The 26024-nt window shown below is 31.5% G+C and overlaps 1 protein-coding gene across 4 annotated transcripts in view; it reads left to right on the forward strand.

Moving 5' to 3' along the window:
* DNAJC28_1 (DnaJ (Hsp40), sub C, member 28) overlaps positions 1 to 26024 on the forward strand; it is a 61269-nt gene that overhangs the window by 18051 nt on the left and 17194 nt on the right. For 2 of the 4 annotated variants that reach the window (XM_051211537.1, XM_051211536.1), the window contains exon 1: positions 5073 to 5165. The exons of 1 other annotated variant lie outside the window; for it this stretch is intronic. The gene's annotated coding sequence lies outside the window, so the exon portion shown is untranslated. Of the gene's footprint in view, positions 1 to 5072; positions 5166 to 26024 lie in introns of those variants that run through there. One more of the 4 variants, XM_051211538.1, reaches the window with a different exon arrangement.

Consider the following 26024-nt stretch of genomic DNA (forward strand, 5'->3'; position numbering starts at 1 on the left):
GAAAATTATGAAATGAGTTGGAAATATAAACTTAAACTTATTTTGAAATTTAATGTAAGAATACATGTTAACACAGTATAATAAACATTGAAATAAAGTTAAAAATATTGAATAAAAAAGAACAAGTATATTTTGTGTGCAAAGAGTATTCTGGAATGTTAAAAGTAGTAAACAACCAAAAAGTTGGAAATAAATAGCTACATAATGAGCAAATACCAATGATATATAAGAATAAAACGAGTAAAGCTCAGTAAGTCAAAGACGAAATTATTGACCTCAGAGAGAGTGAAGATATGTAGTAAATAAGTAATCAAATAAGATAGGATTAATACAATACTTTTTAATCAAATAAAAGACATATTAACAAAGCAAAGAATAATTAGTGACAGTCATATTTAGAATTGATAAATCAAGCTGTGGGTCACATGTGGAGGAATTCGAACACTTCACTTCTACTCTAAGTTTGTTCTGATGATGTTGTTCTGAGAAACAATGAAATCTCCACGGTCAAACCCTTCAGCTCAGAGAAAAAAACTCTGTCACTTAATATAAATAATTCAATAAGTGTCAGAACACTTAATCTTGACTTCTTATTAATGATTCTGTCATTCAATCCACGTGCAGTGGTTTTTAACGTTTGTCCAATCGGGAGGCTACAAGTCAAGATTTTGGAATGTTCTTTCAAAAGACGACTGGATGGAATGTCTTCAGCTCTTTCAGAGATTTTTAGAGCTTCCTTGAGTTTACGAGAGGCCGTCCCTACACTGTCATTATTTAGATTTATTCATCTTAATAATCCTTAATTCGTTCAGTATTTATCAAAATATAATCTATAATAATGGTTTACTAATTATTCGAATTTCTTTTGGGCTACTTTAAAAGTAAACTTGTTGAAATTAGACAGTTTTGAGCAAAACAACTATAGATATTCTTTTTAGTTAATTAAAATAAAGTAGAAATATGTCTAGCAGAAATTATATGTGATAATTAGATTTATAATTAATTATTTCCAACACTAATGACTTTTAATCATTTTGTGTTAAAATACTTTGGCTATAAAGTAATTTTCGTATTGATTATTAAAAAAAAGCAATGAATTCTGCTACCCAATGGATTCGTTTTATAGCATAACATTTATCAATTCATACAAACAGTCATCTCTCTTATAATTTACGTTGGACCATATGGATTAATAAACAATTCTAGAAATAATCAGACAATATTTTCTCCTTAATACAATGGTAATTAAAGTTTTCACCATAAGGAATATATTAGCCATGATCACCATTAACAGTGAGGTTTACGGTTGGCTTATGGTAAATTCTATTTACGAACGATTAAGAAATTTTCTAATACGACTCAAAGAGTCGGGACTCAAATAGATCGGATTTCTGTCACACAATAACACTCCAATATTAATACTTCACACTGTAATAGAGGAAATGAATCATTTTCAGGCTAACTTTATATCCTGTACAGAAGTCAGTGATTGAAAAAGGAACAACAGTGTTTTTATAGTAACATACATTAACTTTGGGATACATAACCAAGTTAATAAACTAACGGTAATGAAAACCATTTAAGTAACAATAAGTGTGATCGTGGAAATATGATTAAGAAAAATACAATCAAGGTTAACCTTACATATGATAGCGGAAAACCACGTCAGTACATTATTAATATAAAAATATGTCAAAATATACAAGGACATAATTCCAAACTTCCTACAAATATTTGCTTACTGTTTATACAAAAGTAGATAGAAGAGATATTTGAGTATATGTGACCAAATAATCGAACTACAAATCCACATAATCAAATCTGTAGAAAAGTCCCCTTATATAACAAGACTTATTTCATGTAAATTTCACTAAAAGTTTTTACAAAGTACTCGATATTTTATCGAACATTTTTGTCTCAAAAAGATGGTAATATTTTCAGTTATCTTTCGAATTTTTAATAACTGTGTATTATGTTAAATAACTTTGTAAGTGATTGATTGTAGATGGATTTTTACAGCAAAATTACATCACTGAGGAGATCGTTAAGAATTAAGGACAACTAGATTTGTTAACAGCGTGAATCTATGACTGTATATATAGTTGAAACTATAACTCCCACGTTTTTCGACAAATTTAATCTCATTTACCTGTGTATTCACTTTGTTTGGTATTCTTAAATTATCAACGTAGTAAGCTATCTTATCTTGCTTAAATTTCTATGGTATTTCAGTTGATGTCAGTTCGCATGAAATAACTTAATTTAACTAGTGAAAAAAATAACAACCTAGGTCTATAATTTATTATGTTGTTATTTAAATACAAATGACAGTTACTGTGATGTTGTGACGTTGTATTATACCTGATAGTTGATTTTTATTAACAGTTAGAACGTGAAACATTCCTGTTAGTATGTGCATAATGATTATTTTTCGGAGTGACAGGAACATAGAAATATAGTTTCAGTCATTTCAGAACCAGTAATAATTTCATTCTTTTATAATTTATATCGTAGACTGACTTTAGTTAGACAATCACTCAAAACTAGGAATCACATTACAGTTTTTTCATTATGATATGGGGCTCATCAACATTGGCTGTCCGCCTCCCCGCCAGTGGCCGAACCTAGGACCTTGAAGCTTCGCATGAACGTTTAACCTTCACACCCCTGATGCGGTATTCAGCGGTCTACGTATCTAATTCCAGTCAATTTTCGATACTGAATAATCGTATTTCAATGCTATTGATGGTCAATTATATATTATCCGACATCGTTGAACTCCACTGGTCATGGTTAATCACCAAAATCTGGTCACCAGTGTGTATATGATTATTATTGATATAGGGCGTTTGTAGAGATTGGTGAAGTTCACAGTGTACATCACGGATCGTGAGATCTCGGATTCAATTTTCAGTAGGGTCATGAATATGCACTGTCAAGGAGTCCCACACTAGTATGAAACAACTGCTCCATCCTCGATAGAAATTAGAAAAATCAATAATCACCCCAGATCTTCTGCAGTAATAAGTTTATTAATTGTTGACTTAAAATATATAAACTAACTTCTCAAAAAATAACTGTTAACTAAAGTTTCATATTTACCTTTCAATTTTTTTCCGCGCTCTTCCTCACAATTTGCAACTGCTATTTATTTTATCATCAAAGACTGTATATTCCTATCTTAGATGCAGTTTTAACATTTGATTTGTTGCTTAAAATAAACTCTTCCAAAGAATTTTACACTCGATTTTTTTGAACCTTGTTTAATTTCTATTAAACTCCAGTAGAGATTGATCATTTGTAGCAGTTCTTAAGATCAACAAAGCTCTTCCAAATAATATCATGTTTAGTTTTAAGAAAAACATTTTGTTGTGTTTTGTTTTAAGTGTCTTTTTTATTTACAAAGACAAGTTGTAACGTTAGTAGAAGAAAAGAAAAACTCACACCACTTTGATGTTACTTCATCAAATAACCAACTAGTTTATAATGAATAAAATTAGAAATTAATCGATTTTATTGTCTAGCCAATAAAGGGTATGGTTGAAGAAGCTGTTTATTTTCAGGTGTTTTTTTACGATATAGTCTTCCTATCTCTCCTACTGTAGTAGAGGACACGTCAAAAGTGTACACTAACGATCTCGGCTAGAAATTGAACCTCGAACTTTCAGGTCTTTTAATAGGTGCGTTATTTTTAGACCATTATAGTTGATAGGTGTCATTACCAAGGTTTGACTTGATTTGATATAATTTTGATTTGGTCATTTATTCTCTAAAGAAACGGCTTACACTAAGTCAAGAAAGGTCAGAAAATCTCATTTTTCTACTCATTGGGATATTACGAATATATTATTTATCATTATAGTTGATGTCCACTAGTTTACCTGTTCATTATCAGCTAACCTATAATATTGCGTAACCATTATTCACTGTCTTTTGTGAAGAATACTTCTCAAAGTTAGTCATTTTACCAGTCACCACATGCTTATTATTAGTACACGTAAATTTGTGAAAATTATCAAGATTGTAACTTAAATACCACAAGCTGATTTCAGTATGTTTAACTTCATTAAATTTGTTGTGTCGAGTAATATTGAACCATGATTGTCCATCGAACAACGATTGACATATCCAGTTATGATAATAAAAGAGAATATTTCATATGTAACTTTGATTCACTCGAGATTTATACTTTGGGTTTTACTGTGGTTGACTAATGGTGTGAATAAACAATTGCTCTTTAAAAGTAATTCTCAATTGGTGATTGTATATTATATAATTGTACGTATCACGTTATCTGGTACTATGATCTGTCAAGTATACTGATCAAGTACCTTGCCTACTCTATCTAATTTAGAGTTTAATGTCTTCATCCTATTACCTACTGGTAGTACTATCTCTTGTCAAACGGTAAATACTCTAATCACTCCATTATCTCTATTATAAAAATAAATAATTGGTTACCTTGAGTAGGCAAACCGGTTTTTTATAAAAGATAACTATTTACATAGTCAACTTACTATTGATCGAAACAATATACAATAGTCTATATTCATCTTTCCTGTTAAGCGATCTTCTCATATTACTAACTTTGTTTATCGTTCATATGCCCATATACTCTATTTCACAGCCATTATACTTGCTATTTCACACATAACGTGCAGTCTGATGTAATCCAAGTTATTACCTACTGTTTATCAATTCTTCTGTATTAAATAATCCTTTGCTAATTTATTTCTATGCGACTCTCGTTAATGCCTTTCGTTTGTGTTTTTATTGGATTTTAATGAATCGATAAATAATTTGATGTCATTGTTAAAGATGTTTCCGTTAAGCTACTTGCATATGACTGATCTACTATAGGATTGAAATGTCTACATAGACCAGCCAATCAACCATAACTAATATCATGCTGTTTAGTCCTTACGGCCAATCGAATTACGTCGATTAAGACTATAGATGGGCTTTACTGAAAATTATCAACTTAATTCCAAAGTTCCTTATCGATTTTTTACCATCACTTAACACTTTATAGGTTATCATTAGAATCATTGTGTATAATTATAGTTGAATAACTTTTGGTTTAAAATCACTAAAACGAGATTTATTACTGAATCGTTTCGTTGTCATTTCAAATTCATCGTTTATTATTCACTGCTTATTAGCAAGTAAGTAAAACTGGAAAGAATTAAATATTGCCTTGCATTTAAATCTCTGTTATAAAGGAGGATTTTATGATTTTACGAACCAATTTTGAATTGTTAAAATGAATGTGAATAAAATACCGATTGACAGGCGATATTTAATGATACGATTTCGCTCAGTGATAGCTAAAAACCAAAACATCCTATTTTCTAATGACTTATCACACTAGTCGATAAACATTCTCAAAAGATAACTGGTGGGCGATACGGTTTTGTTTCAAGGAGGTAGTAATCTATGATTAAGCAACATTCGGTGACACAAATCGAAACTAATTATAATGATGATGTGTTCCCGTTAAATAGGGAGTTTAAATGGTATTTTGGTTTTCATTTCATCATTCAGATTTATTTGTTAATTTTTTTAACTGTAAAAGGCTGATGATAAGTAGAATTCATCAGTTTGTAAAATCCATCCTACTCCATCGATTATGAATCCCAATTAATTTCGTGTATTTTCTGAACTAGTTCCGTTGGAGTGAGGATTACTATCCTCTTTCAATGTTCAGCAAAAATAAGATATCTTGTATTTTCAAACATTTTCCCATTTATTTAATGTGTCAGTGCTGCATATCGTGGACTTTATTTCAATAATTTCAGACTGCACATATGTCTTCTGTGAGAACGCTACTGTAGCGCATCTCAACTTTCTAGGTGAAATAAACGAAGAGAAATTTAGACCTTGAAATGAAATCTTCAACAAAAATTATGCTCTTAAAAGCACTCAATAAGCGAAAAAAAATGCTAAGGCTTATCTACATTTAACATTAGGGCAGATGCGCTGCTGATCCACGGACACGTATGTATCCCTACCTATTGTGTAGTTACACTCATCTGACAACTCCATAAAAGAAGTCGGATACAAAATGTTTTAGAAAGGGATATTTATTTTGGTTATACATTGTATGCAGGTAGTGTGAATTGATGTACTGAGAAATTGTCGTGCTACGTGTTGTATGTACATAGGCCCTGAAGTCAACTCGTCTAATGGATTGTTGACTCAGCTTATATAGCTATAAATTTATTACAATAAATAGATAAACAAAAGATGGGTACATTCACACATGTGCAAAAATTGCACCTGGATAAAATGTGACAATTTTTCATACCAAAGTGGAATATTTACTTGTCAGACTTTTTACCTGTCCAGACAAGAACAGATTTGAATACGAGTGTATAGTATGATATAACTAAAGAACTATATTCTTTATGTTTTACCTTCACAACTTCTATATTATTGGAAGTTCATGTCAATGGAAATTTGTATCACCTAGACCATCAAACTAATAATCAAACAACTGTTCTATTCATTCAATTATTATTAAGTTGATTTGACTTAAGCGATTTATAAAGCTTTTCAATCCGAACTCATTTATTTTACCTACTAAACCAAATAGTTAATCTACAAAAGAAAATGATGAAGTTTATTCTTTGATTTTAAATTTATTCTAATTAAGTTTGATTAGACTTGTAATTAATAATTTATCACAATGAATCAATGAAATCCGTCCAGTGTTTCCAGGTTTTCAATGGTGGTCTAACATCGATCCACTCATGTTCTCATTAAAAAATTGTCCGTCTAGTTGATACGGTTTTTGTGTTAATCATATAAAATAATTCAATGTTAGATATATATTTAATATAATTTTATTCAGCAAACTAGTGATTATGTTCATAGTATATTGTCATTAAATGAATTTTAAATACAGATGTTGTTTAGGTAGTACAGATTATACATCCACTTTTCACTGGTTAAATTTATCTTCTATCAATATGAACGTATATATATATATATATATATATATATATATATATATATATATATATATATATCTTAAATCAGTTTTGATTAACTAAAATTAGTTTGTTTTTTCTTTTACCTAAAGTTATTGAAAATGTACAATCAATAATTCAATGTTATATTATTAAAGAAATGAATTTTTAATAAATCGAGAAAAGCGTTCACGTGAGGCTGACGGCCCTATGTTCAAGTCTCTCGTGCGGGATGGTGGGTGCTCGTCGCTGAAAAGTCTCATACTAGGAGGAAACGATCGTCCAGTGCTCCCAGGTTTTCAATGGTGGTCTAGCTTAGAATGACTCGTTAATTCAACTGTGAAAATTCTACAATCTACACAAATCTCCATACTGATAAATGTCAAAAAGTGTAAAAGTTCTGTTTGAATTAAGTCGTTCCACATGACTGTTATGACAGATCATAAAAATTATTTTTCTTTATAGTAGTTCTCATCACTTACGACAACTGGAGAAGCATGGAAAACTAAATAGGACCCAACGACCGTTTCTGTTTCGAGTTTGCGACTTACCGTGAATGATGGAACTCAGGGCCTCCAGCTTTGATAAATAACACAAAACCTTTAGATCACTGAGTCATAATTCACTGGTTTATATTTCAGAAAGTGCGCATTTTCTTATCACCTAAAGACTATAGGATCTGTTAAGACAATGTAAATGAAAGCTTATGTAGTACACAAAATGAAGTATACAAAATGAAATTAAGTCGAAGTTCATTTTGATTATGAGTATATAAATAGTTGAGAAATTTTCATGTTAATGTGGGATTCCTCAGTGGATAACGCAACCGATCGTTTGTATAACAGAATATAAGCTTACTAAATTGTATATATATATATATATATATAAGTGAAACTGTACCTGAATTTTCTAACATATGAAATATCTAAATATCGTTATGCAAAGAATTTCACCCTAACAATGTGCTGATCTGGAAAAGAATAACTCGAAAAAAAAAAGTTATATCCACGATCTTCTACATAGTTTCCGTTCGTTTCTTATTTCTGGGAAGCCAATTTTTACTATACCTTAACAGTAAATAACAATTCTTTTACGTAATCTTGTTCTATAATAATCATATTTTGCAAGTCGGCCAATGGATTTAAAAGTTAACGAGCTTTTTCTTAAAATTGATTCATTTTAACAACTAAAGAACGAGATTTCACGTTCATAATCAAGTGAGTACATTGTGTCATTAACTGTTTGTGAACACTAAATAATCAATTATGACTAGTAAACGAAGAACGGGAAATTAGAATGAAATTCAGTTCTTTATCATTTGAAGCGTCTAACTGTTAGTTTAAGTAGCCACTGGAAGTTCCATTTAGTTAATGAACCTTAAGTAGGGTGAAATAGATGTTTTAGATTCTAATGCTAATCCCAGGATAAAGGGAAATTTTTTTACTCTATCAATTCTATTTATCATATCTTCAGCGCACATCTAAGTGTAACTTATTTACAAAGTACGTTTTATTTTACTATGCTCTGAGCCACATTTTGCGTTTATATGGTCTGGTAATACTACCTGGTCACTCAAACCAAAGTCTATGTAATGAGGTTAGAATTACCGTTCTATTTATTTAAACATGAAACTATTCCTTTGCTTGATGCACACAGATGGTTGTTTCTTTACGGATCAAGTAAAATTCATTGGTTTACTTCGGAGCTTAAAATTACACTTTGAATAATTGAGACCATTAGTTTGAGAACTTTAACAATTTGACATTTCTTAAAACTATATTACTTCGCATGTTTTCATTTATTCTGCATTTCTCCCTTTATGCTTCTTTGTGTAACTATCAGAAATCATTGTGATCACCAGATTTTTTACACCAGTTAGTTTCGATTATCTTCTGTTGTGTTTAAAAACACAGAAAAAAAATCAATTTAACAATAGTGAGACAGAAAAACAGAGAAAAAAATTTTTTTCGATAAATTTCGATGGCCAAATAATCACATCATGCTATCCTACATGTGTACTAATGACTTTTCAAAAAAATCTACAACACTTTGGAAATACCATCAATCTAAATGCCATATATATATATGGTATTATTCTTTAATGCCGATTGATTTTCACCGATTTTCTTTGTTTTTCCTGCATTTACATACAATTATTTGTAATTTTGATAATATTTTCCAGTAACTTCTTTAAGTTTTCATAGAGGATGAATAAATCATTTCATGAAGAAAGTGACTCAGAAATCATTAATCTTATGTTATCATATACAATTCAAATTGATAATTACCATGCACAACTATACAGATATAGTAATATGTTTATACTTTGAAAATGACTAAAGAATTGATACTGATTCAAAGAAATGCAAAAGAAGCAATAATAATATTTATAATAACCATAATGATATTGGTACATTATTTGAGAAGGCATTATTCATAAATTGTTATAACTGGGCATTTATTACAGAATTATCACTAATGTATGACATATGATCAATTCACAATGCAAAATACGAGGTGGTATCGATTCTAGTTAACCACAGAATGCGGGATTTACACTTTAGTAATTTCTTGTTAGAATGACTGAAATATCATTTATACTAAAAAGTAAAAATAAGTATTAACAATTTCAATTCAGTTAAATAATTCATGTTAACGTTTTAATTACAACAAATTAAAATAAAAACTTCAATTTCATAGTTCACGTCATGAATTGATCTCACTTAAACAACCATTGGAAAACAAGAAAGCATAAGACAAATGTTTAGTTCCATTATGGTACACCTCAGCAGTGAATATCCACGACCATGCTAGGAATTGAACCCAGTGCCTTACTTTGACACCACTGAACTAGCACTCATTAGTTTACGTGTCTAACTTTAATTGATTGAATGTATATTAAAAGGCTAAAACTATCATTTAGCTACAAAACATGCAATCACCATAGTGACTTATCAGATAACAAATGTTTAGCTAGGGTTAGACATGAAAATCAACTAGAAACCAATAATTATGCGGTTCCGATTATCATGTCGTTGTGATATTGATTCCTAAAAGAATGATGGATGCCAAAATTTCAAAACTCTGGTAATTATGTTCTTCACGTGATTTCAATTTGTAACCAATTCCGTGCTTTAATATTTAATGATTTTTTAGTACACTTGGTTCATAGCTACCAGTAGAGTTCAGGGCGTGTGTTTCATCTTATTTAGGTCTCTTCATCTGAATGCATTTCCGATTGTTGATATTCACAGTGGGACTAGAACCCAGTATATTTTTCTTCAGTCACCAACGTGTTACTCACTAAGCTACTAACTCAAGATAGCCACTTACTTGTTCGATTGGCATGAGGGTACTAATGAGAGTTTTTAATTTCCGATTGTTGATCATTTTACTCTTAAAATGACATGATTTTCTCGATATTTCGACATCTATCATTAATTCTGATTTCATGATGTATAAAAAATCAATAGTTCCAAAATATATGTCTAAATGTTGCTTACGTATTTCAAAGTATTAAATTCTGATTGCATTAGATAGAACTAAACGATACTGATGTTATTGAACAATTCTAAGAACGATTTAGGGACTAGTCCATCAAATATTAGCCAATAAGAATACATATTTTGTAAATGAAACATATATTACGAAAAAACGATCAAATTACAAAAAAATGTAGTTTTAAAATATTAAACGTAACACTCCCAACCCTGATAATCCTGAAACAACTTTATCTTTACACACCATCCCTTCGGTGTATGTTTTTTCTGGTCACGGTCATATAAGATGCATTTTCTTAATATTTCAACGTTCTGTAAATGATCCACAATTGTATTATCATCCAAAATGCGAAATCTCGTTGGAAAAGGCATCTAATAGCAGGCTACTCGTAATTCCGTTAAAAATTACTCATCAAATCAACAATCACTGTCTCCATTGTGACTAATAAACTCTATTTCTTTCAAGGTTGTCAGTATAGTTTGCTTTTGTCTTGTATTACAATTTCTCTCGAATCGAGAAATTTAATATTGAAAGAGTATAAACTACACAGATCCATAGATGGCATCAATACTATATGATTTCTCACTTTGATCTTTTCGAATGTTATTTGTCGGTACTTTTACTCTTACCTTTTTTGATCAGCTCATATTTCAGTTGATCTTTTCATGGGCTTTAAAAAAACACGTAAAGTCGATTTTTTGCACAGCATTATTATAGCTCTAAATAAATCATATAGTGAGACGTGTTTAAAGATGACAAGCTCTTTCACACTGTCCGAAATTGCATGTCCTTATGTTTACTTTTGCTCTGGCTGTTAATAAAAATGTCTAGCTCATGGCTTCTGAAGACGGTTGGCTTTCACAATAAGGTGAAGACTATTATTAAGTAAGTACGTAAGTAACCTATTTAACGATTTGGTAATGGAGATTTTTTAAGGCTCTGCGCAACCCTTCTCTCTTTACTAGGTCCTGGGACCAGTAGCGAACTTTAGAAGTGATCTATTCGGGGTTAAAAAATTTTTGTAACTAAATTAAAAGAATTCTTGAAGACTAAAAATGTACTTTAATAAACTTATATCAACTGTACTCAACTTTGAGTGTTATCCTTTAGTTGACCATCAGCTTTGGAAGGAAATGAATCTGGATTACTGTAAACGTGTTGTCGTATGAAGTAGTTTCGGGGTAAACCTGTATGATCTACAGCAAATCAACAAGGTGAATACTATCTATATTTCATAGGTAAAATGGAATCCTGTCCACAGAGTAACGTCTTGAATCAAATGTGAATAAATCCATCCCGCAGGATTTTTTTAGCCAGTAGTATAAGTTGAGACCGCATATAAACAATGTTTAGAAAATATTGGACAATTTGTTATCTCAGTCTTGAATATCGTAACCTGTAAAGTGAATTGAATGGGTTCCCAACTGTTTTTTTTATGAATAACATAACAATGATGCTTTCTAGAACCTTCTAGATTAATGAATTAAATTCAAAAAAGACTTACATGTTATTTTCAGCCTATTGTATGTGTTGGTGAACCAACTGCTTTTTGCACATGGTCCACAAATCACCTTGTGAACAAACTGATTAAGTGCAAAATCATTTTTAAAATTCAGTAAAGAAAATTCTCTTTTCAACGATTTTATTTACTTAAACTGTTCAGTCGTGTTTATATTTAATTTTATTTGCCAAAATAATAGTCGATAGTATTGATAGTATTGAATAATTAAAAATACTTGAGGTGATTGGAAATGAGTAGTAGTAATAATTGAAAAAAAACACCATAGGTTATGGAAGATATGGAGGAAGGGTAAGACCATAGAAGGACGATGGACTGAAAATACTGTTTTAATATGCAAAGTTTAGGCTTGAACTGATGAATAGCAATAGTCTCTGAGATGTATAATTTTTTTCATTTTCATTTCCTTTGAACCGTCTCCCCTGACTATATGTGTATTCACGAAGGAGGCTTCTAGTGAAGATAGTGGCAGGAAGTGACTAGATGCTCCAAGATTGAGCTTTTGACTGACTTCTGTAATTCTTTGGAAAGCCAGTCAGAGTAATATTCCTATATGCGTTTCGGAAAAGCGCGCTTTGTGTGGCCAATATCACCTCCTCTACATGAGCAAGTAAAGTGATAGACCCACATTGATTTGGCCCAAAGCAAGAGCTCATCCTTCACACAACTTTAATCATAGACCAACTAGGAAAGATAATGCGAAGTTCAGCCACATAGAACATTTTCCTCAGAGATCTTGAAGGTCTGTTTTTCATAATTTTTGATGATGGCTCATTTAAACTAAATATTTATGAAGAGAGTCTTCCTTAGTGCTGCGGACACTCTTTCATGGTGTCGTTTTAGATTCGTATTTTTCTCAATGAATGTACGTGGATATCCATTGTCGATCAGTATCTGTCAAAGTTTATCAATTTTATTCACGGTACAGATTTGTCCGGCCCTTGTGCAAAGACAATAGACCGGGTTTCTATTTCCCTTCAATGGGATCCAACTTTGAAAATTTGTGTATTAGCCATTGCATGTTGGCTTTCCATATATTCCGAGAGCTAAATGAATCCCTGAATTGCTTTCGTTTTCATTTAATGGAACAATGAATCTCTTTCGTTATTTTAATTTTAAAATTTCAGTATTACTTTCTTATAAAACCAAAGTATTCATATTATATTCATTTCACTTGATGCCGTTAATATTATCAATAATCTCAATGTGAAAGTATTATTAAGTATACTATTGAGTTAAATGAATGGCTTAAAACAACTCATAACAACTGACTAACAAGATAGAAGCAATCTAGATCGTTCTAATCATTTAGTTATTGAAGACTGATCTCATTAACGATGTTTGCAAATTCATTTTACTCGGTGAAGCAAAACTTTTGTACCTAGTCAAAATTATCTTCAATTAGATTTGTGACATTTGACTGTCACTTATAATTTCTTATCCTGTTTCAAATTCAAAACTCTTTTAGAATATTCATTATAACGTTACATTTAATTGAAATGTCTGTCAGGCACACATATAGAGAAAGATTTAATCAGTCAACTTAACATTTGAGTTTCACTGTTATTCAGTAATTATTTGTTTTCTCCACTTTTATGTTGATTAACCTTCAATTTAATTAAATTCTAGAATAATTAAATTTGATTGGTTAATACTTTACAAAAACAAACAAATTTTCATGTTCTTCGAAAGTACAATTTTATCGATCCGTTAAAGTAATAAACTTATCGAAAGAAAAGCCAAAAGATAAAGAATTGAAGTAATGCATCATCCGTAGAAATTATCATTCTCATTTTGATAAACAAGAATTGTAAAAATATTTTGTTTCTTCACTTATAATAGTAGCTTTTTTGAGATCACAATTTAATCAGTCAAACTGCAAGAAATCTGAATACATTTTATGACCTGGATATATACATACCGTTATCGACCATTCTATTTGTTTTCGTTAGTAAAAATTGTCATCCGATCATTGGTTAATGATAATAAATAATAATAATAATCAATGGTTTAATTGGTTGAATTTTCGTATTGTTTAAGGTGATGTATTGTATACACATATTTCTCTTTATTTCAGTATACAGAACTGTAAATACCTACAAGTTTATCTTTTAAATTATGATTCTTTACATTATATTCACTATAGTACGAGATTCAATACACTGAACTCAATAAGACAAAACACCCATAAATAAAATTAAGCATTATTCTCTTAATAGCTTTTTCATCGAATCTCCAACAATGGGACCGATAAGTCGTAAAACAGCAATGTTGTAATTCATCTTCGAACTATAATTGCACCGTATGAAATGTGCAAGTATTTATTGCAAAATTCTGAAATATCTGAGAATGACCTACTAATGTTGAAAGCTTTAAGGTTCTATATTCCAAAAGATATTTTGAGATATTTGAAAAACTCGTTTTTTACTGATTCTCGTTGAAATATTTATGAAAATATATTATTTTACAACTATTCACTTTGTATTATTTGTTTGAGTCTTCCGATTAATGTTAAGAACTGCAATTGATCTGTCTCTTATTGACATATGTGCATTCTGTGTGGATTGCCTCGATACTGTCACTAAGTCGAAATCATTGTAAGCAAAGTTGAGTGGTGGCTAGCAGTGAAATTCAGGACGCGCGTTGTGTCCTGTTTGGGACCCGTCAGTTGGATGCATGTAGATTCCAGAGTTGATGTTCACTCAGGGACTCGAACCCAGTACCGTTTGCTTCAAACGTCCACTTGGCTACTAAGTTCAGATAGCCACTAGCTTGTGCACCGGGGTGAAGTTTGGTTCATTTTTGTATTGGTTATTTGAATCTTCCCATTGATATTTGGGACTGCAATTGATTTCGCAACTATTCTTAATACTTACCGTGATAGAGTAATATGTCTCATACTTAACTGCTTAGGTAATGACTTGTGTATTCCTTTTGTGGACTCCTGAATTCTTTTACTCATGAATTTTAGATATAAAAAAGAAGTAATTGTATGTAGAAAACGAATGTATTTATAAGATATCATGTGACCTTGAGGCTATAAGAGCCTCTGGAAAACATGCTGAAATCGACAAAAAAATCAGTAATCGTTCGGTTGGTCTGGTGAATGTATAATTTGTCGTTTTCTAGGATCCTCTTTACATTTTCTAAGTAGCATTGGTTCGCTGAAGTATTTTCTACATTTTCCCCAACATTTTCCTAACATAAAGCTGGCCATAGTGTTTAATTACTCAATTTTGAGTAGTACAAAGTTTTAATTTAGCAATTTACATGTTTATTATCAGAACCTGATTACCAAGCTATAGTTACGCACGTTCAATATCAAGAAATTACAGGTAATGACTTGTCAGAAATGTTAACAATGCTACTACTAGTTTGGTTATTTTTTCATAGCTGCGAAATAACTGCTTTTTGCTATTTATTCAACGGAACAAGACTGAAATATCAACTCAGAGAAAATCAGACTGTTGGCGGAGACTTGTTTATTTACTAACTACTAATTAAAGCGACATCAAAAATAATAATTAAATCTGCTGAGGAGTTCCATACTAGGACGAATCGGCCGTTCAGTACTTCCAGATTTTCCATGATGGTCTGGCTTTAATCGACTCATGAATTCAACCATTAAATTACTACAATCTCCATAAAAAAAACCCAATCTGAAAATATATATTTATTTGTATATAATTTTTAAATGTTCAATCAATAAATAAATTTGTATGAAATGAACTAACACTTAATCGATAATTTAATGTGTCTATACAATTTACAAAATTAATAAATTCAGTAACTTAATTCATTCCTAACTTATACATTTGTTTCCATCTTAACATTTTAATTTGTCTCAAACATACCAAAATTTTAGTTAAACTTAAAAGCAACTTAAATAGACTGTTATCAACTTATAAAAATTTATTTCTGACTTATAAGATTATTTTCCTAGTCAAGCGTTTCTGTTTCAATGAGAAAGCATTGTTTAGATAGTTGTTTAATCAAGTTTAGAGTGAGAAAATAACTAACTGGCAGCATTGAGTAATTATCTCACTTTAACAATGGTTTGAATTTTGATACAAATAGCCAGATGATCCCGTATTAACCTCTAAATGTAGTACACTTAATCCTTGATAGAAATAAGAATTATGGATTGTTGTTTATTAATGATTTATAATTTTTTTAATATTTCAATCAAATAAGTGGTATTATTTATTTATCGCTTAAGATACTTTTTTTGTCTAAATTTTTCTTCATGTTTAGAAAAATTAACAGACTAGTACTTAAAAGTAGTACATAGATTCCAGCCAGTTATTGATTATCTGAAAATTTCTCTCAAATTTATCAGTTGAATGTGGAAAGGGTTTTAGTTGAGATCTTAATTGATTAGGTCGTATACGAATTATAAGTTCTGTATGTTTGTATATTACTCTCGTCAATTATTATTGATGTTTACACTTTTCATATTCAAATCCATTAGTTTCGGAATGTATTTAAAGTATCTTAGTTGGACTTTTGGGGATGGGGGAGTTACATACGGACGTACAACTAACTGTTGCATTTTACAATTGTTTTTATTCAAGATATATTAGTTTGTTTTTTTAAGCTGCTTTTTTCAAAGTTATGAAGCGTTTTAATTTCTAAAAACGATCTTATTATTAATTTTTACTCTTTTCTATAAAGTGAGGGGTTAACCAATCAAAATAACTTCACAAAGATTGCCATAGTCTCTTTTCGAACTCTTCCTAAAAGTGATTGCTGGCAACTGGATAATTATGGGTCACTAGTCGATAAATTCTCATAAAACAGTTATCGCCCTGTCATTCTTTAAACTGTATCTTTAGCAAGTACAATTTCCTCATTCATGCACCATAAATTATCGCACATATAATTTGCGTTGGTGATCAATCATGAGGTGAAAAGCAGAACTTGGAACTTACATATTACCTCTCTCAATAAGTTAACACTATTTTTCCTGGTAAATAATCTCAGTCATGACTAAAGACTAAGGAATGAATACTGCAGTAAAGCCGAGCTGATTTGAAGAAATATATAAAAATTCGGTCATATAAGCCCCATTAGAACATTTGAGATTTTTTTCGAGAAATGACAGGTTATGAGTGTTATATATTTAAAAAGAGAGTTGAACTGTGTTAGGGTCTGTGTGATCGCGCCGTTTCGATGAGAGTCGTATTATCTAGATCAATTATCATTTAGTTGAACCGATGACCTTCTATTTTACCAAATTATTCAGTGACTAACTTGCAGCAGCTAAAACCCTAACGCTCATTCCAACGTATTCTCCAACCCGAAAACGATAGCAAGAATATTTGATCTCTTTTATGCTCTATTCAGTCGTGACTTGAAACTCAGAATAACTCATTTCAAATACTTAACTGCACGGTAACACGAACAGAATATAACAATGTATACACAACTCAGTCATAAACGATAGAAAAACAGAGCAATAGAGAAGTAATTAATTGGTGATAAATCACAAACTATGAGACATCTGACAACGGTTTATAAATTCAACAAAAGCTAACTGATGGAAAAATATACGATTTTAGTAAACAAAGAGTTTAGTAATTCTTTAATAAAAATATAAGCATCAGTATAGGGTTGTAGAAGTTGTTGAGTTTTAATCCCAAATGATCAATGTTAGACTACCATTGAAAACCTGGAAGCAGTGGACGGCTGTTTTATTTAAGTATTGGTATCCTCAGCAGTGCGCATCCACTATCCCTCACGTGAGATCCGAACCCAGGACCTTCAGTCTCGCGCGCGAACGCCCAACCTCTAAACCACTAAACCGGCATCCGACGGTGTTAATGTCTAAATTCAACCAATCCACGATATTCCGCGACTATCTTCCATTGTTTTCAGTGGGTAGCTACCTCACGCTCTATGTGGTTCAACTCCAATAGTCGCAGTTTCTCATGGAGTGGTTGAAGTTAGACATTAACACCGTCGGATGCCGGTTTAGTGGTTTAGAGGTTGGGCGTTCGCGCGCGAGACTGAAGGTCCTGGGTTCGGATCTCACGTGAGGGATAGTGGATGCGCACTGCTGAGGACACCAATACTTAAATAAAACAGCCGTTCAGTGCTTCCAGGTTTTCGATGGTGGTTTAACACTGATCAGTCAGTGATCGCAATTAAGAATATAAGAAACTTCCGATAGGATAATTTTAAAGGTTCAACCTCCCTGAAATTCCTCCTTGATAAATATTCACTTAATTGATATTGATTGAGTTTATTTGAAAATATGCAAACATATTCATGTACATTTCTCACATAAGTCACAATGTAACATAATCTTATTATTGTCGAAAAAATTCGATATTCTACTGTCTTTTTGTAAATACTACACTTTTTCCTCGCTCCCAAAAATATTTCAACCCATCCATGCTTAAATACAGGACTGGATAAATCTTGACTATAAAAACTGTTAAACCTAAGTAATTCTTAAATGATTTTGGGATAATAAAAACAATTTTGACCCGATTACAAAGCTGGTGTTATGAAAGTTTGACTTAAAATCAAAAACGAAAAAATGAGAAATCAGTTAGTTTTAATGTCATCCATCAACGTTTCAATATTCCTCTTTTTTGAACTCGAAGAATGTTAGTGGGATTCATCCTTTTGACTAAAAATTCCTTTCCCTCTAGAACCTTCACACAGGTGCAGACTGTTGTTTAACTACCGTTGCATTTACTCCACATTATTAGTCTGACATCCAGAGGAAGATCTACGATATTTCCTTAGTGAATGAAGAATTCATGTTGGGTATCCCAATCTGTTAAGAAACTTATAGATTATCGAACCAATGTTTTACATGGTAGTGTCTGGATAAACATACTTTCTGATTATACGAATAAGGGGAGATGATTTTCGTTATTTCACCTTTTCGAAATACCCCTTCTGGTGATTTTTGTCTCGTAAACCTACTAAAGTTTGATTAAAGCTATTTACCTAGGCCCCTCTAAGCTTTCTTCTGTTACATTTCCGTTTTAAGTATATGCGATCCTGGTACTCTCCTGAATGTTCCTCATCAATTGACACATTGTTATCATTATGTTAATATTAGAGACAGAACAACCATCAGCTTTGATATAACCTTAAAGTATTAATCTTGACGCTGGTTGGTTCGGGAGTATGGTTCGATTTAACCAGCAGTAATTCTAAATACATTTTATCTATTCATTAGGGTATCCATATATTTTAATATTGATTACGATGTGTATATTCCTTCGAAGTATTGTTTTTATGTATCGCAAATTGCGATCCATGGTAGGATAATCTTTTAACTCTTAACAGGAAAAACGCAACCAATTATTGCACTACTTAAAAGGTATGCGTATATCGTCTATACAACTTGTTCCAGTATAGACTGTTTTGCTTGTTCAAATAGATAAGTGCCTCCATATACTTATATCAATAATTCTTTTGATTGTATTGTTATTTAAATTTTGTTTTTATACACATTTACAATCGATGACGTTGTTTCATAGGATGTTTACCATCTCTTTTTCTCTCTCCCTCACTATGCAAGTTTAAAATGACAATAAGAAAGCTAATACACACGTTTGTAAAAATTATACTTAGTTCCTAAAAATAATTTCTAAACATTTTAATGATATGAAGACAGTTTACCATATACGCCAACTTAAGTCGGACAACTGTTGGAAACCATGGAATCTTGAACAGTTGATTGGATACCAACTTAGCAGTTTAAAGGTAACGCACTCGCTGTGAAGATTAAGGCTCTAATGAACCGATCCCGGGAGTTATCATGGATTCTCAGACTGAATGGTCCTTTAATAGAACAAAATAACTGTCCATTACTTTCTGCTATTCGACGGGCGTCCAACTGAAATTAGTATGTGATGTGAATTTTCTTTGTATAAAAATTGTTTGCTATGTTTAGGAATTAGAAGTAATTTTTCACGAACTTATGAGTTACAATAATCATAAAAAAAAGAGAGAGAGAGCAGATGTTAATGTTCAATTGTTTAGTACTTAGGTTATAACATATACTCTAGGGTAATGAGAAAGTTTTAAAAAAAAGCAAGATTTATTTAAAGGACAAGGTTATTCTTTGTGTTACTTGTATCAATCAAATAAATATTCATCCTTTTATAGTTCCAGTACTCATTACTAACATATATATATATATATATATATATATATAAACATCATATCACATGACATGATTTTGTATTTATCAAGATAGGTGTATAAACTAACACTAACTATTCGTTATTTTAATTGGTAGAATAAAGATTTAAATGAAATAAAAACAAAATGATAAATGTATGGTCCTTTTGATTGTAGCTCCCATTTTACATTATTATTTTTTCTTATTACTGAAATTTAATCTTTAAGTTTAACACCAATATGTTCCTCGAGAAATAATTAAATTATGCTCTGTTGCTTAGTTCTAATCAAGACTGTGATATGTTAATACGTATGATTACAAAAAGCGTAACGTCCTTGAACAATTAATAACGTAACCAATCAGAAAATAGATAACTATTTATTGATCGTTTGCGAGATAATTATCATAATTTTAATTATGAACAGTTTTGACGAAAAACTTACAAGTGATTACTGAGAACATGTATTTGTCAGCATGATTGGTACTTTTCATGAAACATGATAAATCGTACGTACATATGAATTAGAGAATTTCTCGAGATCAAGTTATTTTTTCTGACATTTCAACTGATATTAAAACATAATCTTAATAATATTTTATCGTATTTTACGTAAACCGGTGGTAAGTGCAAGTACGTTAATTGGTCACCTATAGGTTGTTATAGAAGAGTATTATCTGTATAAAACTTGATTGAATTTCAACTAAAAACTTATCTACCAGGATCATAGACAAGTTTATAAAACTCATACTGTCCATATATGCAGCATAGTATTCAATTCATCTTCACAAATAAATATACGTACTAGTTAATATCTGTGCCTTTACTAATTGTTCAAGGTTAAAAAATTATTCCCACTTGTACAATTTTATCAAAGTTATGCTTTTCATGTTGAATAACAACATGATAAAAATTAGACATGAACAAGGTAAATAGATGAAATTACATATTTTATAGCTAGGTTATCTTTAGCTAAACTCGTGCTGTTGATTTTTTTTAAATCAGCTAAAAGTTTAACCTAAGTGGTTTTGTGAAGGTTTTAAACATATATGCTGAATATAATGGTGTATCCAGTACTTTCAGGTATTTTTTCGTTGAATGAATAATTATTTGTTGCATGCGCAAGTGTAGTTTCGACTGGTGATTTGGTTTAAAGTCCTAACTTCAGTGCTTTTGTTCTTCACTCGACGTGTTTGTCTACTTCATATTCGTATGTTCACTGCGAACTGTTACGGATAACTCTATGAAATTAAAATGAGATCGTCAATGAAAAATACGCTCCAACACACAGTACTCACTCACTAAGTGACCAGGAAAGTAGCCGAAAGTACTTGAAACTACGTGTTTATTGAATACTGAAAATCCTCAGCCTAGTTTTCACCACTGACTGAAGTAAGTTGCAGAACCATTAATGATCAGAAAGTACTAGATAGATATTTTCTTCTAATTTAGGACCCTTCAATAGTGGTAGACATTAACAATCCGGTACTGGATAACAACAAGAATCTTCTGTTCTCATAGTATTCATTCACGTATTCAGTAATTCATGGTCAACATTTTCAGTTCCAATCAATGCTCAATATAGTCCTATCCCCATCCAATGTTGTTGCTGATTTACTACTTCATTTTGGACTTTTCCTTAACCTTAAAAAGCACACATTCCCACCACACCGTCAGGAAATTGTCATAACTAGCGACCTTGTACCCTATTAATATATAACGCAATGATACCGCCAATTAGAGAACAGTGATTTATCGACCGGACCAATAACGTCTAAATCCGTACGAGCAGTCTAGAGTTTTTATCAGTCCTTCTTCCTGCTTAGCTCTGCCTGTTGAGTTCAGAACATAGATCTCAGCCTCCGAGATATTAATCATGTATTTTCAACATACTGGGTCTATATACAAACCAAACAGACCACATCGTACCATAAAATTGTAAATATTATTTGTACAAGATCTATCCAAAAGTGGCTGTGAAAGTGGGAGACTGTAATTAATAAACTGAGCATAACTCAAGAACGGTAAATCGTATAATAATAGTATATAGGTTGAAATAAAGCTCATTATAAGAGGAATATAGATATACATAATCTAGTTACTTAATAGTTATAGAATAAGAATACATTTATAGTATTGGTTCATAACTGGATCTCATCAGCTAGAATTCATTATTCTCGTCGGGATATATCAAAAATCTATTCTTGAACCCACTCATCAGTGAATACATGATTGTCATTTAGTTAAAATACTTTTGAAAAGGTGGAATTCCAACTTAGTGGTTGAAAACTATTATGATCGCTATGAGACCCTAAGTCCATGAATTCTTCTCTATGTATACAATAGTAAAAAACCACTACAATCCCCACAACGCTAAGTAGGAACACCAAGACAGGTACATGTGAAGATTTAGTGAAACCCTAAAAAACTATGACGACCCCAGTCGAAAATACGCAAAACATATCGATTGTACACCGATTTTGATTATTGATTAGAATATCATCACAAATATAAAAAATACATGCTGCATAGTTCCTGTTAATTAAATACAAGAATATCGTATCTTGAATAAAAAATCACACTCAAATAAATTAATCTTATACCGAATACAATATCACATTGAGAAATAAAATAAATATTACACTGAGTAACTATTACATTGAATTGAAAAAAACGGTAATAATGTTGAACAAAAATCATAATGAGTTAAAATGTGATTTTACCATTTCATCATGTCCTACCAAGAGTTAGATTTCTAAAAACAATCCCTAAATGAAGTCAAATGCAACGTGGAATATTCATCTTTAATGGTTATGATGATAGTCATACTTTTTTAATGAAAGATTTATTGACTGAAATTGTAATATGTAAATCATTTAACTTGGAGTAAAAGAACTTGGTTATATGCTAATAAGTTTCATTAATTAACTTAATTTTCTTTTCTTCTCTTAAGCCTATAAATATCTAAGTAGGAAGTTTATAGTTTTTCTGTAGATGAAAGTATAATGACTTGTTTTTGCTATTTATTTTTTCATTTTAAGACTACTCGATCGATTGATTGCTTGATAAATAATGTGTATCTGAATGTTAAGTGTTACATTTCTCTAAATATTGATAAACTTTTGATATATTCTTTAATGTCTTAACTTAAATAAAGCATAATCCACTTAAAGAAAAAAATATTGCTATGACCAAATGTGGATGACTTACTTACGCTTGTTACCCCTCGTAGAGGAGCATAGGCTGCCCACCAGGATTCTCCCTCGAACTCTGTCGCGGACAAATCTTTCAAGATTTTCCCAGTTGCTATTCATTCTTTTCATGCCTGCTTCCAATCATCGGCTCAATGTGTTCCCATAGAAAACAACCTTGCTAAAAAAACGCTAACTAAAATAAACAAAAGTAGACAGTCCGATAGGTTTTTCTCATAAAACCGATTTTCAAGAATTCAAGTAGACAACTTCAAAAGACAAAAGTATTTGTTAACTAAGACGGTATTGTTATAACCATAAGTCTTCTTATATGTCTCTTAATCGAACGACTAGATATAGCTCACAAACACCGATATGGTTCACTCCTATTAGACAACTGACCTTCTCTTTGTCCACTGATGTTATTCGACCTCCAGTTAATAACCTTGAGTAACGATTGTGAACATTCTTACTCCTGTTGGTCCATAATACAGCTCCTCTGTAGTTCTGTGCCAAGTCAGAACATAGACATAGGAAAATGATAAAACCTTTATTACTATACCTTGAACAGTCATAGACTTATGTACATTTATTATTACGCCACAATATACTACAAATAAAATGTCATAGTTTGTACATAACCGAACCTTAAGTGATAGAGATCGAAACAAGGGATGAATAATTATTCAACGATAATTTAAGAATAGTAAAACGCATACCGAGAAATATAAAATACAATCGAAGCTTATAAATAGGACAGTTTCGAAATATCACAAACCAATTATTTAATGACTGCATAGTAAAAGAGATAATAATTCGAAAAGTCCTGACTCCCCCTCAATTACTATTGCTTTTTAACAGATACGATAGTGAATTACTCGTTAGATAATAACTGATAAGTGATTAGTCTAAAATGAAAATAAAGGTCACTAAAAAATCAATTTCATATATATACATGGTGATTCATCTTTTCAAACAAATCCAATCAATTAGTTAATCGTATCGCATACAATATGAATATCAAAAATGAAAATTTTATTACGATTACGAAAGGTTTATTTAATAATGTGCTTCATTTAACTAATTCTCGGAGTTCTAGTGAGAAGTAGTGACTAGTAGAGCTAATCCATGTCAGGTAGAAACAGATATCTACCTCAGACGATAGGAATGGTCGCGCAATTTCGTGGTTGGAGTTAGACATTAACTCAGTTGGATGCCGGCTCAGTGGTCTAGAGGTGAAGCGTTCGCGTGTGAGACCGAAGGTCCTGGGTTCTAGACCCATGTGAGTAATCGTGGATGCGCACTGCTGAGGAGTCCTATGTTAGGACGAATCGGCCGCCCAGTGCTTTCAGGTTTCCAGTCATTTCTAACATTCATCGATTCATGATTTCAATCTAAAATTTAATCAACCTGTTATGATCTGTTTTCTATTTATTTTCTCAAGTGCCCTTCACAGAGTTGGACGTTGTTTGATAACTTAATGAAGTAAGCTAACTGGCGTGATACTTTTGTGATCCCGTCGTGCCATTGATCTGACTTCAGTGTTAAGCACTTTTCAACCAATTTCATATATGTTCTTTGGTCATTAACGCCGTTACCCCAACAGACGTCGCAATCTAAGATTAGAAAACAAAATACATTAATTATTGAAAGAATTTGTTTCACGCCAACCCAAGCAACTATCCGAAGTTGGATCACACATGAAAGTGAGATAGTGTGAAGTGTTCGTAGCTTATGATGAGGATTTTGATTGTGTTTGGTTCTCTGGGTTGGACAGCATAATCATAAAGCATTCATTGTCTCTATCGACATCATCAGCACACACTTCAATAAAAAGTGAGTAGTGAGAATTTCTCCGCAATTGACTAGCCGCTTGTTCTTTTAACCTGAAATTTGGGTGGTTGTTGTCTGTAGGTGTGTAACTATGGTTTGCATGCTTGCTATTATTGTTTTCACCTCTGATGTTGTATTTGTTTTTCCCTTGCTTTATTGGTTGATAGATCGGGCCAATTTCGATATGTCTATTAATTGATGCGTTAACAGAGTGTCATGTGTCTAAGACTTCGTCACATTTCTTTGTTTCCCCTGCTCAGTATTTAAATGTTTTCTTAATCGAAATCATGTTCATAGTTGTCCACATCGATTGATATGAGAAAAGCTATGTCATGGCGTTTAATTGTCAGCTGATGTTCATGTAAACGAAGCGAGCAGTCGTTTTGTCCTACATGGTGCTTCTCACAACTCCTACAATTAATTTTATAGATAATGTTTGGACTGTCTTCGTTTGTTGTTGTTTCCTTTAACTTATAAAATACTGATTGCCAATATTTTTTAGTTATTCGCTTTATACATATTCCAAGAAGCCTTAGTAATTAGTTTGTGATTTATGTAGGTTCAAATTATCTGTTAAGTGATACTTATTGTTGGCTTTGTGTTTGGTGATCGGTTTGATAAACATTTCTTGATGAAGTTCCGTGGGTATCCATTTTATTGAAATATATCCATTAGATAGTTTCTTTCGTTTTTCTGTGTAATAGCAATGCTACAGTGCTTCATCACTCTTTTGAACAAAATTTGTATGCAAATTAATTTGTGAGTCACTAGGTTGTTACTCTTGTAATTGAATAGTTGGTCAATGTTGGCTGGTTCCCAATATACTTAAGTCTATAGTTTTCTTGTGTTAGCCCTGGTGATC

The sequence above is a fragment of the Schistosoma haematobium genome, chromosome ZW, assembly GCF_000699445.3.
Source record: "Schistosoma haematobium chromosome ZW, whole genome shotgun sequence".
NCBI classification, from domain to species: domain Eukaryota; kingdom Metazoa; phylum Platyhelminthes; class Trematoda; order Strigeidida; family Schistosomatidae; genus Schistosoma; species Schistosoma haematobium.